At 43.0% G+C, this 12643-nt stretch overlaps 1 protein-coding gene across 4 annotated transcripts in view; it reads left to right on the top strand.

Annotated features, from left to right (window-relative positions):
- The window catches only part of dlg2 (discs, large homolog 2), a gene marked incomplete at its 5' end in the record, with an annotated part of 390565 nt that overhangs the window by 230364 nt on the left and 147558 nt on the right, over positions 1 to 12643 (top strand). The window lies entirely within an intron of this gene.

Below are 12643 nucleotides of genomic sequence, written 5' to 3'. Positions count from 1 at the left end.
GCAGTGGATATCCATTTGGAATAAGCAGGACTATTGACCTTATTCAAAGATGTAAAGATCAACATTCGAAAACAGTCAAAGTTTATTTCCTGTTGCAGTGTATGCGAATGACATCAGCTGACAGGACATTAACAAGGATGGAATTCCGTCCTTGTTTACTTGAATTAACTTGAATTTGGTTGAAAAGGTCTATAGTCAGTTATCAGAGTTATCAGTATTAGTGAAGTATTGTAAAAAATGAAAAAGAAATGTGCTCAAAAGGTACTGATACACACACTGACATCCAACATAAACGAACGTAGGTTAAGATAAGAGGTCAAGACGAAGTTAGGCGTGAGACCGTTTCGTAAAATTACCCAAGGGATCTGCAAATTGATTGAGACGGATTTTCTTCCATAAGTACTGTTGAAGGTTTTCAAAATCTGGTCAATTAAATGGAACCAACATACTGCATTCCTTCATGACGTATCATCACCAGACTCGTAGAAACTCACTACACAGAACTAAATCAGAAGCTGTTAAAAAAATTGGCTGCAGCTGAGAGATTTGCGCTAACTACAGCCTGCTGGACGGTTTAAACAGCTGAGAGCTACCCCACCATCACCTGCGACTACATCAGTGATGACTGACAAATTAACTTAGCGGCCCTGCCCACTGAAAGCCTCCCAGGCCGACTTACAGCCGACCTTCTCGCTGAGAAAATTAATGAAGCTTTGGAGCAGTGGGGATTAGAAGACAAAGTTATCACGTGTCCAAGACAACACGGTCAATATCATCGCTGCCAACAGGCTAACCAGAGTCAGCTGGGTTTCCATTGCCTGCTTTGCACAGACCCTCCAGCTGGCTACAATTTGACAGATTCACACTATACCTGCATCAGGTAGGCTTGTAAATTTCTTAGCCACTTTAATCACAGCACTCTAGCATCCAAAGTGCTGCAGAATAAACAAGAGCAAATGGGCCTCACAACTCACTTGCATATCCAGTCATGTAAAACACGGTGGAACTCTGTGTGTGAGATGTTCATCTGGTGGTGGAGCAGCGGTGGACTGTTGTCGCTGTCCTGTCAGACGAACTGTGACCAAGTTTCAGGATGGCAGGATTCTGGAGTTGAAGGAGGAATACTGGCAGCTGATGGAGGACATGCAACCTGTGCTGGCAGAGCTGAAGTGTGCCACAACTGTCATGTTTGCAGAGAAAGATGTCTCTATCTCCAACACTTACCCTGTCACCGTCGGCCTCATCAATACCCTTCTCATCCGCAGAGTCATCGAATTCAGGACAAAAGTGCTGTCCTTAACTATATTGATATTCATTTCCATAATAAATAGCTGGTGATGTGTAGATATACAGCATGTTTTGATTATTGATCTCCCCCTCATAATTCATTTATACAGTTTCAGTCTGATGAGTGTGTGTCATCGGCCCCCATGATCCCATCAACACTGATGTCGCAGCCACGCAAGCCTCTGCCATGGCTCTCCTCCTCTCCCCTCTTCTTATTGCGACACTGGCGTCGAAACACAGCTTAGTAACTTTCTGAGGGAGACCCCCCCACCCCTGGATTGCAGCCTAACAGACTGGTGGAAAGTGAATGTAAGAAGGTTTCCCAGGTTGGCCAAGTTAGGGCGGCACAACCTCTGCATCCCTTCAGAGCTGTTGTTATCAACAGCGGGACTGACTGTCAGGAGGCTGCGTTCGCTTCTGACCCCTGAGCATGTTAACATGCTAATCTTCCTCGACACAAATTAGTAGGATGGAGGTACTTTACTTTATTAGGAGTGGACAGTCACCAGCGTAGCGGTTGGATGCTGTTTGGAGTCTTGGCAAAAACTGTCAGCCCTGAGTAAGGCAAGGCAAGGCAACACAAAACATTAAAAGCATTGGGAAAAATAACACATAAAACATATACATTTAAAACACATAAAAGGTAATTTAAAACATATAAAAGATTTAAAACGCATAAAATGTAATTTTTAAAACATAAGACATGGTTACAGTTACATAAGTTACAGTGCAGTTTACTGAAAAGCAGCGGCAAATAGAAAAGTCTTCTGTCTTGATTTAAAAGAACTAAGATTTGCCACAGACCTGCAGTTTTCTGGAAATTTGTTCCAGATGTGTGGAGCATAAAACTGAACGCTGCCTCTCACAAAGCAGACCTATCCCATGTTTAGTCCTGACTCTGGGGACACAGAGCAGACCTGTGCCATGTTTAGTTCTGACTCTGGGGACACAGAACAGACCTGTCCTATGTTTAGTCCTGACTCTGGGGACACAGAGCAGACATGTCCCATATTATTCCTGACTCTGGGGACACAGAGCAGACCTGTCCCATGTTTAGTCCGGAATCTGGGGACACAGACCAGACCTGTCCCATGTTTAGTCCTGACTCTGGGAACACAGACCAGACCTTTCCCATGTTAAGTCCTGACTCTGGGGACACAGAGCAGACCTGGCCCATGATTAGTCCTGACTCTGGGGACACAGAGCAGACCTGTCCCATGTTTAGTCCTGACTCTGGGGACACCGATCAGACCTGTCCCAGAGAATCTAAGTGATCTGGATGGTTCATAGCTGAGCAGAAGCTCAGGAATGTATTTTGGTCCTAAACTATTCAGTGCTTTATAAACCAACAGAAGTATTTTGAAATCAGTTATTTGATAGGAAGACAGTGTAAAGATCTGAGGACTGGAGTGATATAATCAACTTTTTTAGTCTGGGTGAGGACTCGAGCAGCAGCTGCAGCTGTTTGATGGACTTTTTTTAGGGAGACCTGTAAAGACACTGTTACAGTAGTCAAGCCTGCTGAAGATAAATGCATGGACAATTTTTCTAAGTCCTGCTGACATACAAGTCCTTTAATCCTTGATATATTCTTTAGGTGATAGTAGGCTTACTTTGTAATTGTTTTAATGTGGCCGTTGAAGTTCAGGTCTGAGTTCATGATTACACTTAAGTTTCTGGCTTGATTTGTGGTTTTTAGCATTACTGTTTGAAGTTTAGTTTAGTTTAGTTTAGTTTTTTCTTTGCTTGATAGGAGAAAATTCTACTCCATCAATTCACCTGGTGATCTAGTTATATAGATTTGTGTGTCGTCTGCGTAGCTGTAGTAACATACCTGTATGTTGTTGTTTTTCGTGATCTGAGCCAGTGGCAGAATGTAGATATTAAACAGAAAAGGCCTCAGAATGGAGCCTTGGGGAACTCCACTTGTAATGTTTGCCCGCTCAGATGAAAAGAAGGATTGTCTTGCATTTTTGAGCTTCAAGTTGTAGATTTGAAGTCTTTCTTGATAGATGTCGTGGTGGAGTTCAGCCTTCCCACACTCTCTTTTTTTTATTCTTACCAACATGGCATTTCTCCATGGAGACTTTTTTTTTTTTGCCAGAGGCCACTTTCACCTTAGTGGGTGTAATGGTATCAATAATATTTGTAATTTTCACATTTAAATTATCAACAAGCTCATTTACTGGGACCCAGGGTTGGTGTGGAGGAAAAAGCCCGAATAAATGTTCCACAGGTGTTTTTTGTGATATTACGTTTTGTGGTGAAAGAAAACACAGGAATTATCAGAAAGAGCAACATCAATCACAGCAAACTTAGAAATGCTCACACCCTTGACTAAGTCCAAAGTGTGACCTTTGTTGTGTGCGGGCTTGGTTACATGCTGAATAAATCCATGGTTATCAATGACACAATGAAGTTCTTTAGTCCCCTTGTTATGATGTCTGTCAGCATGAATGTTTAAATCATCGACAATAGCTACACATTCAAAGTTAATACAGATCATAGACACTAGTTCAGAAAATTCTTCAAAAAATGATGCACAATATTTGGGTGGCCTGTACACATTTAGAAACATAACTCGGGTGGAAGAATTCAACTTAAGATCTACATATTCAAAGGAGGCAAAGTTTCCATACTGCTTGCATTGGAGGGAATCAAACAGGACAGCCACTCCTCCTCCTTTCTTATGAACTCTGGCTTCACTTTTAAAACTGAAGTTGGGATGAGCTAATTCAATAAGAACAGTACCTCTGTTATCCTGATTTAACCAGGTTTCAGTTAAAAATAAATATATAATAATATCGTGCTTGATAATGAAATCATTGATTCAATTTTTTTTTCCTGCCAAAGACCTGATATTTAATAAGACTTTAACACAGACAACCCCCAAAAACAAGTTCATGGCTATTTTAATGTCCACAGTGCCGTGGATATGTATCACTAAACCTCTAGTCTGTGGCTAGCATGGTGACCTGTCAAACACAAGGTAGCCACACCCTTAAGCATCCCCTGCTTTATGGTCTATGTTTCTCTAAATGGGACCATAATTCATTAAATGAACGTCATGCTGTATTAAAGAAGACTTAAAACTAGAGGTTGAGACAATAAACTCATTAGGAAAATGTTTACTGAGGTAATAAATCATGTGAGAGTTAGGCTCCTTTTCTCATTGACTCATTTTTGGAGCCAATGGAGTGGAATAAGTGTGTTGTAGCCACCGTGTATGTTGTTGTGCTTGAAGTGGGCATTAGTATTTATGGGGAAACCATAGACGTATACAGTGACATAATAACATGGCTATATGGGCTCTCTAGCCTGTGGAAACAGGTTCTGGGAAGGTTCCCAGGTTGAACCAACAGTGAACCAGCACCAGCCCAGCACTAGAACCAGTTCTTGGTTGGTCAAAAAGGGGTATCATACAATTTATGGTACTACTACAGCTCCTATATAACCAACTAACAAGTGTAGTTATTTTCTGTTGATCAGTGAAGGCTGCCTGGTTTGGCTTTCTTCTTGTTAGCTCGTGGTAGCTGAATAGCAGAACTACAGTCTTAATTCATCATTGAGCCCCTCTGTTCTTGCTCAAAGGCACCTCAGCAGAAGTTGCTGAGTGTCAAAGGAGAAGGTTTCTCATTCACTACCCAAACCCTGTCTTCCCAGCTCTTGTTTTTCAGCTAAATGAAAAATAGTTCTGGCCATATACCCGTCTCTTGACCTTTACACCATCTGGGGGCCTCAGGTTCCCTCCTTGTGTCTTTTATCACACTGACGCATTCACAATCAAGTGTGATCTCACAATTTCCTGTATATGCGCTGGCTCTCTATTAATTACAGTATTAATCCTACTGATTATACTCTAGCTACATACATAATTTGTGACCCCTGCAGTGTGTGTGTGTGTGTGTGTGTGTGTGTGTGTGAGTGTGCGTGCCAAGGCCACATTCACATGAACAAAAAGCAGTGTGCTGCTTAGCAACAAATGTTTGTTTTTGTGTGTGGCGTGTGAAAGGGATGAGGTGGAGGCTGAGAGAACGCTGAAGTAGAGTTTCTGTATTTTTCCTAAAGGCCCAGGGTAAGAGGTGGAGGAGGCCAGTAATGGACATAATGCACTGAGATGATGCATTTGCACATTTTCAAACAACAGATGATTAGCAGAAATATATGGATATCCAACCCGTAAAACTGCTGTATTCATCTAATGGTGTCACTGCTATTACAAGGAATAGAGATTCTGATGGGGAACATCACTGCCTTGTACAGGAACAGCACCAAACAGGACCTCAAGGCCAAAGAGTTGTGTGTTTGGCTGAACATACAAGGATATTTAAAGGATACTTAAAGGGTATTTACACCAGTTGCTTCAAGAATTAGGTTAAGAGAATCATCAAATATCGAAACCACCTGGGTAAAAGCCTTTCCTCCCTGTAGAGACTACTTTTTATTTTCCCAAAGAAATTTCAGTCAAAAGCAACTGGACTTGGTTATTTGTCTAGGAAGACGTTTCACCTCTCATCTAAGAGGCTTCATCAGTTAATGTACGCATCTGACCAGGCTGGGACTGGTCCAACTATCTGGTGTGGAGATCCAGGTATTTAACCTGGTTGCAGTGCAGAGGCTAATCCTTGGCAATACAAGTTGAGATAGAGTGAGTCATTAGCTTCGCCTTTTTTCAAGCTGGTTGGAAGTGCTTCCACACACTAGCTTTTAATTCAGAGGGTTCCAGTGTGTCAGGTTAACTGGTTTTCTGAATTAACTGGTGACAGTGAGACAGATGTGTCAACCAACCAGGAAATAAACACTTACCCTCTCTATTTCATTCATTTGTTGGTGTCTTCTGAAATGTTAAGATAGAAACGGTTTTCTAGGACATTCATTTGGCTCTCAGCGGAAACACATAGAAATATTATTCCTCTTTATTACTAAATTGCATTGTTTGGTGAGTGTGTGTCCCTACCACGGTCTGTACCGTTGGCTTCAAAAGTAACCTTAATCCATGCCAAGCTACAAGATAACGTTACGTTGCTAGTGTGGTGGCATCAGTAAACACATCACCATAATAAAACCTGAATGCATGAACAACTGTCTCTCTGTCATCAGTTAATATAAAAAACAGTTAATCCGATACACTGGTCAGAGTTCAGCCTTTTGCATTTTGTTAACAATACTTATCAATTAACATTCAGAAAATCAATTTTTGATATTTGTGAATTGATTCAGCATCTTTCAACATCTTAAAGCGTTTTTTTCCCCCACCCCTACTCTGTAGTATAATAAATGTCATGAACGGTTCTGAGAACAACACAGAGAGCTGGGACCCAAATGCAGACACAGAAACTGAGTCAAGTTTAAACGACCATCTAATGAAAGAACTACTTAGAAATGAGTCCAGGAAGCGGGGGAAAAGGGGTGAGGTCCACGTGAAGGGTGCAGCTAGTGTTGCTTTCGTCAACAAAAATGATGACGAAATATTGTCGTCAAAAAAACCTTTATCACGTGACGAAAACTAGACGAGACGAAAATGCTGGGCATGTGACCATGACTAAGACTCAATATATAAGGCATTTTCGCTGACGAATAAAAACGAGATGAAATGTGGTTTACAAAATAAAAAACTATGGTAAAATGTCTCTTCATTTTCGTTGACGAAAACGAGACGAAATAACATTGTTTCGTCTCGTTTAGTCACGTTATTATTATTATTATTTTGAAGTCTTTCTCCCAGTCTCTGGGTTTTTAACGCTAGCTTTAGCGTTAGCCACTGGAGCTGAGAACATGTGTGTGGGTGTGCATGTGTGCGTGAGAGAGACTAGCGTGTTTGTGAGAGAGACTAGCGTGTGTGTGTGAGAGACTAGCGTGTGTGTGTGTGACTAACGTGTGTGTGTGTGTGTGTGTGTGTGTGTGTACTTATTTGTGAGAGTGTAAAGTTTGTTTTTAGTTCCTACCTGGCTGACTCACTCTATAAGTGCACTAAACTTCCCCTCGTTGGCCAAATACTTTCACTAGTTTTGTATTTCACAGAGCAAATCACACTGAACTGAATTTGGCATCAACATAAATTGGATTAATTATTCTAGGCCTGTACATGCATGTAAACTTAAGATATCTGCATGGGTTTGGCTAAAAGAAAATGTTGGTTTCATCAATACTACTAGGTACTTTTATTATATTGATTAAATATAATTGCATTACTAAAAAGAGACTAATATACAATTTTCTTTGACTAAAACTAGACTAAAATGCTTAGACTTTTAGTCGACTAAAACTAGACTGAAATGCTCAGACTTTTAGTCGACTAAAACTAGACTAAAATGCTCAGACTTTTAGGGCGCGCTCACACTATCCTCCCGGACCGAGACCCGGACTTTAGGGTACTTGTCCCCCCTCCCTCTCCCCCCCGCGCCCCAGCCCCGTTTGTACTCACACTACCTGGGCCTCGGCCAATACTTCTTGCTGTCCATACGCCATCATGCCGTAACACGTCACACGCATTGATCGCGTGTGTGGCTTTGTTTACAAATCTTTCCATAGACCTCGGAGTTTTTGTGCGTCTTGTCGACTGTTTTTGAATATTTTCATCCGACCAAATCTGCAGTAAACACTCCACCTCCGCACCACACCAACGTGAACCTTTCCCCACCATTGTTGTTGTTGTTAAATGTCCGCGCATGGTCCGTCCTTCTATTTACATGTCCGAACAGGCGGACATAACGCTACTGCCATAGGGCTCGTGCGCGTGCGCGTGCACGTGCGCACGCTCGTGCTCGTACATGTGCAAACGGCTCCGCTAAAGCCCACCTCTTTCAAGCGGGCCGTGGCGGCCCAGCTGGCCCCAGTTGAGCGCGGAGCGGGTCCACTCACACTACTTAAAGGTACTAGACTTTAGCTGAAAAACCGGTTTTGGCCGCGGCCAAAAGGATAGTGTGATCACGCTCTTAGTCGACTAAAACTAGACTAGACTAAAAGTAAAACAGGCCGCCAAAAACAACACTAGGTGCAGCTCTCCAGAGCGAGTCCAGTGACGATGAAGAAACAAACAACAATGAGATAATCACGGGGAAAACACGATGGGGTGGTAGGCAAGCAGGCGGGGATGCAGACAGGGAAACACCAAAAACATGGAACAAACTAACTTTCTCAAAAAACAATGTGGAGCCAACGAACGAAACACGATACCGAGTAGATGATGTAACAATCTGGCGCCGGACATGTGCAACAACCGGCTTCTTATACTGTTGGGGAGGCGATTAGTGGAATTGGAAATCAGCTTGTCCGGAACCACGCCTCCCGTCTCCAAACAGACAAACACAGAGAGGGGAGACACATACAGGGAAACACAGACAGAGGGAAACAAATACAAGCACAAAAGGAAAGAGAGAGGCTGCCAGAACTGACTATGGACTCAGTTCTAAAACATAATAGAACTGTGGACTATGGGACTGATCTTGAGAGAAGCAGGGAGTTTGAGTCGGACGGCACTAGCATTAATCACTGACTTTACCTCGAAGGGACCAATAAAACGAGGAGCGAGCTTCCTGGAAGTGACGTTTAAAGGGATGTCATGAGAGTTCAACCAAACCTTTTGGCCAGGTCTGTACTTAGGGGCAGCGATCCACCATCCTGCGATTCTGTTCTGCCGTGCGGAGCAGCGCCCCTTGGCCCTCTCTCCAGATTCCACCCAGGACAGCTGAAAAGACCACGACAAGGGATTGCAAGCGACAGACACAGCGAAGGGCGGTCTCCAGATACTGGTTGGCCCTCTCCGTCTGCCCGTTGGACTGAGGGTGTCTACCTGAGGACAAACTCACCCTGGCTCCCAAAGCCTAGCAGAAGGCTTTCCAGACCTGGGAAGTGAACTGAGGACCCCGGGAAGTGAACTGAGGACCCCGGTCCCGAGACGATGTCCAGAGGAATACTATGGAGACAGACAATGTAGTCCACCAGGAGGGATGTCGTCTCTATGGCTGACGGCAGTTTAGGCAGGGGAACAAAGTGAACCATTTTAGAAAAGCGATCAACAATGGTCACAATAGTGTCATTACCTTGAGAGGTAGGTAGTCCCGTGACAAAGTCCAACGCAATGTGAGACCAGGGGCGACTGAGCACGGTAAGAGGACGGAGAAGACCAGCTGGAGGACGATGAGAGGCCTTGCCTCTAGCGCAGACGGTGCAGGCCTGGACAAACTCCCGGGTATCCTTGGTCATGGATCTCCACTAGAAATGTCGGTGAAGGAGAGATAAGGTCCTGGTGATCCCGGGGTGGTATGCAAGTCGAGATAAGAGTGACCCCACTAGAGGACTGAGAACAAACACTGGTGGGAACAAACAGACGCCCCGGTGGACCAGCAATTGGGTCGGGTTCAGTGCGTTGAACTTGTCTCGCCGTTGTCTCAATCTCCCAGGTGACGGTGGCCATAATGCAGGAAGAGGGAATGATGTTGTCTGAAACGGCTTCCTCCTCCTCAGCCGGTCCAAACTGTCTGGATAGGGCATCCGGCTTGACATTCTCTCTTCTTCTTCTCTGCCCCCTCAAACCAGTTGCGCCACTCCTCTTAGGCCAACTACATAGTAGATCCTTTCTGCCGGGGACAGTTTTTTAAAGAAGAAGGCGCAGGGATGAACCTTGTTTTCCTTCCTTGAACGCTGTGACGAAACAGCATCCACTCCGAGGTCCAAAGCATCCACCTCCACAATGAACTGGCACAAGGGATTGGGCTGGACCAACACAGGTGCGGAAGACAAGCGCTTCTTCAGAGCCTGAAACGCATTCTCAGCAGCTCAATCAATACTCTTCTGGTTTATTGCAGGCTCCAGGATTTCACATTGGATATCTGCTCTGACTGTGCATACAGTTTTTGAGTTGAGTTGTATAGTTTTAAAGTTGTAGTCCGAGAGATTTTCATCTTAATCATTGTCAGTTAAGTTACTAGCTACAAAAAGTAAGTTAAAACAATGGCAGAGAGTTTTTTCTGCATTATAAATTTGGACGCGGCCGCCTCGCTGAAATTGTCTGCTGTCGTGCTGAAATCTTGATTGAAAATCCATGTAGTTCTATGGAACTTGGTTCAACTCGACCAGAGGAAGGGGTGCGTTTGGTTTTAGCTCCGGGCCGCAAAATGACGTTGACGCGCTGCTTGTGTGCTGAGTGTGAACGCACCTCACGGTGCAGAGCGACACAGTGGTTTAATTTGCTGCTTGGCAATAAAAATCACTCTGTAACATTGTAGCAGTTAAAAGCGCAAATTGTCCACTGACAAGTGATAACTTCAAAATCAAACTTAAAGCAGACTGACTTGATAACTTCAAAATCAAACTTAAAGCAGACTGACTTGATAACCTCAGAATCAAACTTAAAGCAGACTGACTTGATAACTTCAGAATCAAACTTAAAGCAGACTGACTTGATAACTTCAGAAACAAACTTTAAACAGAATGACTTGGAAACTTCAGAATCAAAACAGAAATGATTAGGAAGAACTCGCTCTCTTAGACTTAGACTTGGACTTATCTTTATTGATCCCATTGGGATGACTCCCGCAAGGAAATTGAGATTCCAGCAGCTTACAAAAGACACAAGGGAGGTTTAAAAAAATACAGTATAGGATAACCAATAAACTTTTAGCTAAATAAATACAGAAAGTATAAAAAAAACAATAAGCAGTAAACAATAAACTCTTAGTCAAATATATATGAGGTAGATGTAAGAATATAGGTCAAATAAAATCCACAGAAAATTAAATCAGATAAGATAAATGTAGACAAAATGTATAAGATCCAATATGTATGACTGTATATGACAGAAATGAGCAGCAAGATTAAAATACTGCACTTAAGTGGTGGATAAAGTTATTGCACAAAGAAAGACAAGGATAAGTGTCCAGGTATGTAAGAGTAGATTATTAATTGCACAGTGAGTGGCTCCCACTCCTTCCCTTCTGTCCTCTTTATTTCTTCCTCCCCCCGAGTGAGGAGTTGTAGAGGATGATGGCCTGAGGACAATGGAGTTCTTGAGCCTGTTGGTCCTACACTTGGGCAGGAGCAGCCTTCAACTGAACAGGCTCCTCTGGTTGCTGATGACGGAGGTGACGTTATGTTTAACATTGTAATGAAAAACTAAACTTAAAGGCATTCAGAGGACAGCTACGCATTCTCTTCTGTTATTAACCAACATCTGTCGTCACTATGGCAATCGCAGACTCTTTCAGCTGAAAGTGTCCAGTTAACGGGTAGGTGGTTAAACCTTAAACACCGGTCAGGAGAGAAAACGTCCATCAGAGCAGTGATGTCTTCTAGTTTGCACAGTTTCAGGAGACCTGCAGTGGATTCAGCTCGATCCACTTGACATCAGGTCCGTGCATGTCAGTGTTTCTGAGGCTATAGGCTGCTGCTGGGATCTGTGCTGACCTTTCCTATCCTTAACAGAAACATTAACTTACTCAATAAACCTGCCCCGACAGAAGTCACACAGGACCTTTGGTCTTTCCTTTCCTTCTCAAACGACATCACAATTGAATGTTCATCAGCCCAATTTCAAACCCCCAAACCCCTGTCTGAAAAGGACTCTTAACTGCTGGGCTATAGCGCAGGTGTTTTCATTAGCTAGTGACGCGCCTGGAAACAGGTCAGGTGAATTAATCTGCATATAAACATGTTAAGTTTCATACAAAAAAAAAACGTGTTTTATGCTTTGCAGACCTCATAATGTCGCGGAAAATCAGCAACTATTTAATAAGAAAGTCTTACATTTAAGCTTCAAATATAATATAAAAAGGTATTCAAATGTGAGGATTGACTGAACAAAACTTGTAAGTATAAATGCGATTAACAGATCTTTTTTTCTGACATAATCCGTTTTGGATTATGAACCAGTGAGATGATAAACTTCCATGTTTTGCCATCAGCATTTTGATTTCTCATTTTTGAATGAGAAAGGTCAGGTGGACCTGGTTTTGTGCACATAACTGAGTTCAGTTTTCAGTGGCTGGGCTCTTCATGCACGTATTACTTGACTTGCTGCACATTTCGGCTAGTGCATGTACTGCAAAATTTTCTCTCCCCTGCCCAAATTTTGGCCAGAAAAAACCCTGAATGGTGATCATATGATCCACAAATGAAAGTGCTTGTATTTGCTGCTTTGCCAAGAAATACGATCTGAGCGCTAAAATCAAATGCGGCGCATAGTTAGTGACGCTTTTTACTTCAATCAGCAGGAGTTGGTCTGCCCTCCCATCAGTGTGGAGCATCCAAAGGCATCACACCTCATCACGCAGATGAGAGCTTGAGAGTTGCTAATCTACTGATGTTTCCAAAGGAACCTGCAGTTACATCTTACTGCCAAAGCGAGAGCTAGAAACAA

Source organism: Echiichthys vipera (genome assembly GCF_963691815.1).
Source record: "Echiichthys vipera genome assembly, chromosome: 14".
In the NCBI taxonomy this organism is placed as follows: Eukaryota; Metazoa; Chordata; class Actinopteri; order Perciformes; family Trachinidae; genus Echiichthys; species Echiichthys vipera.
This window is presented reverse-complemented; position numbering and strand designations above follow the sequence as displayed.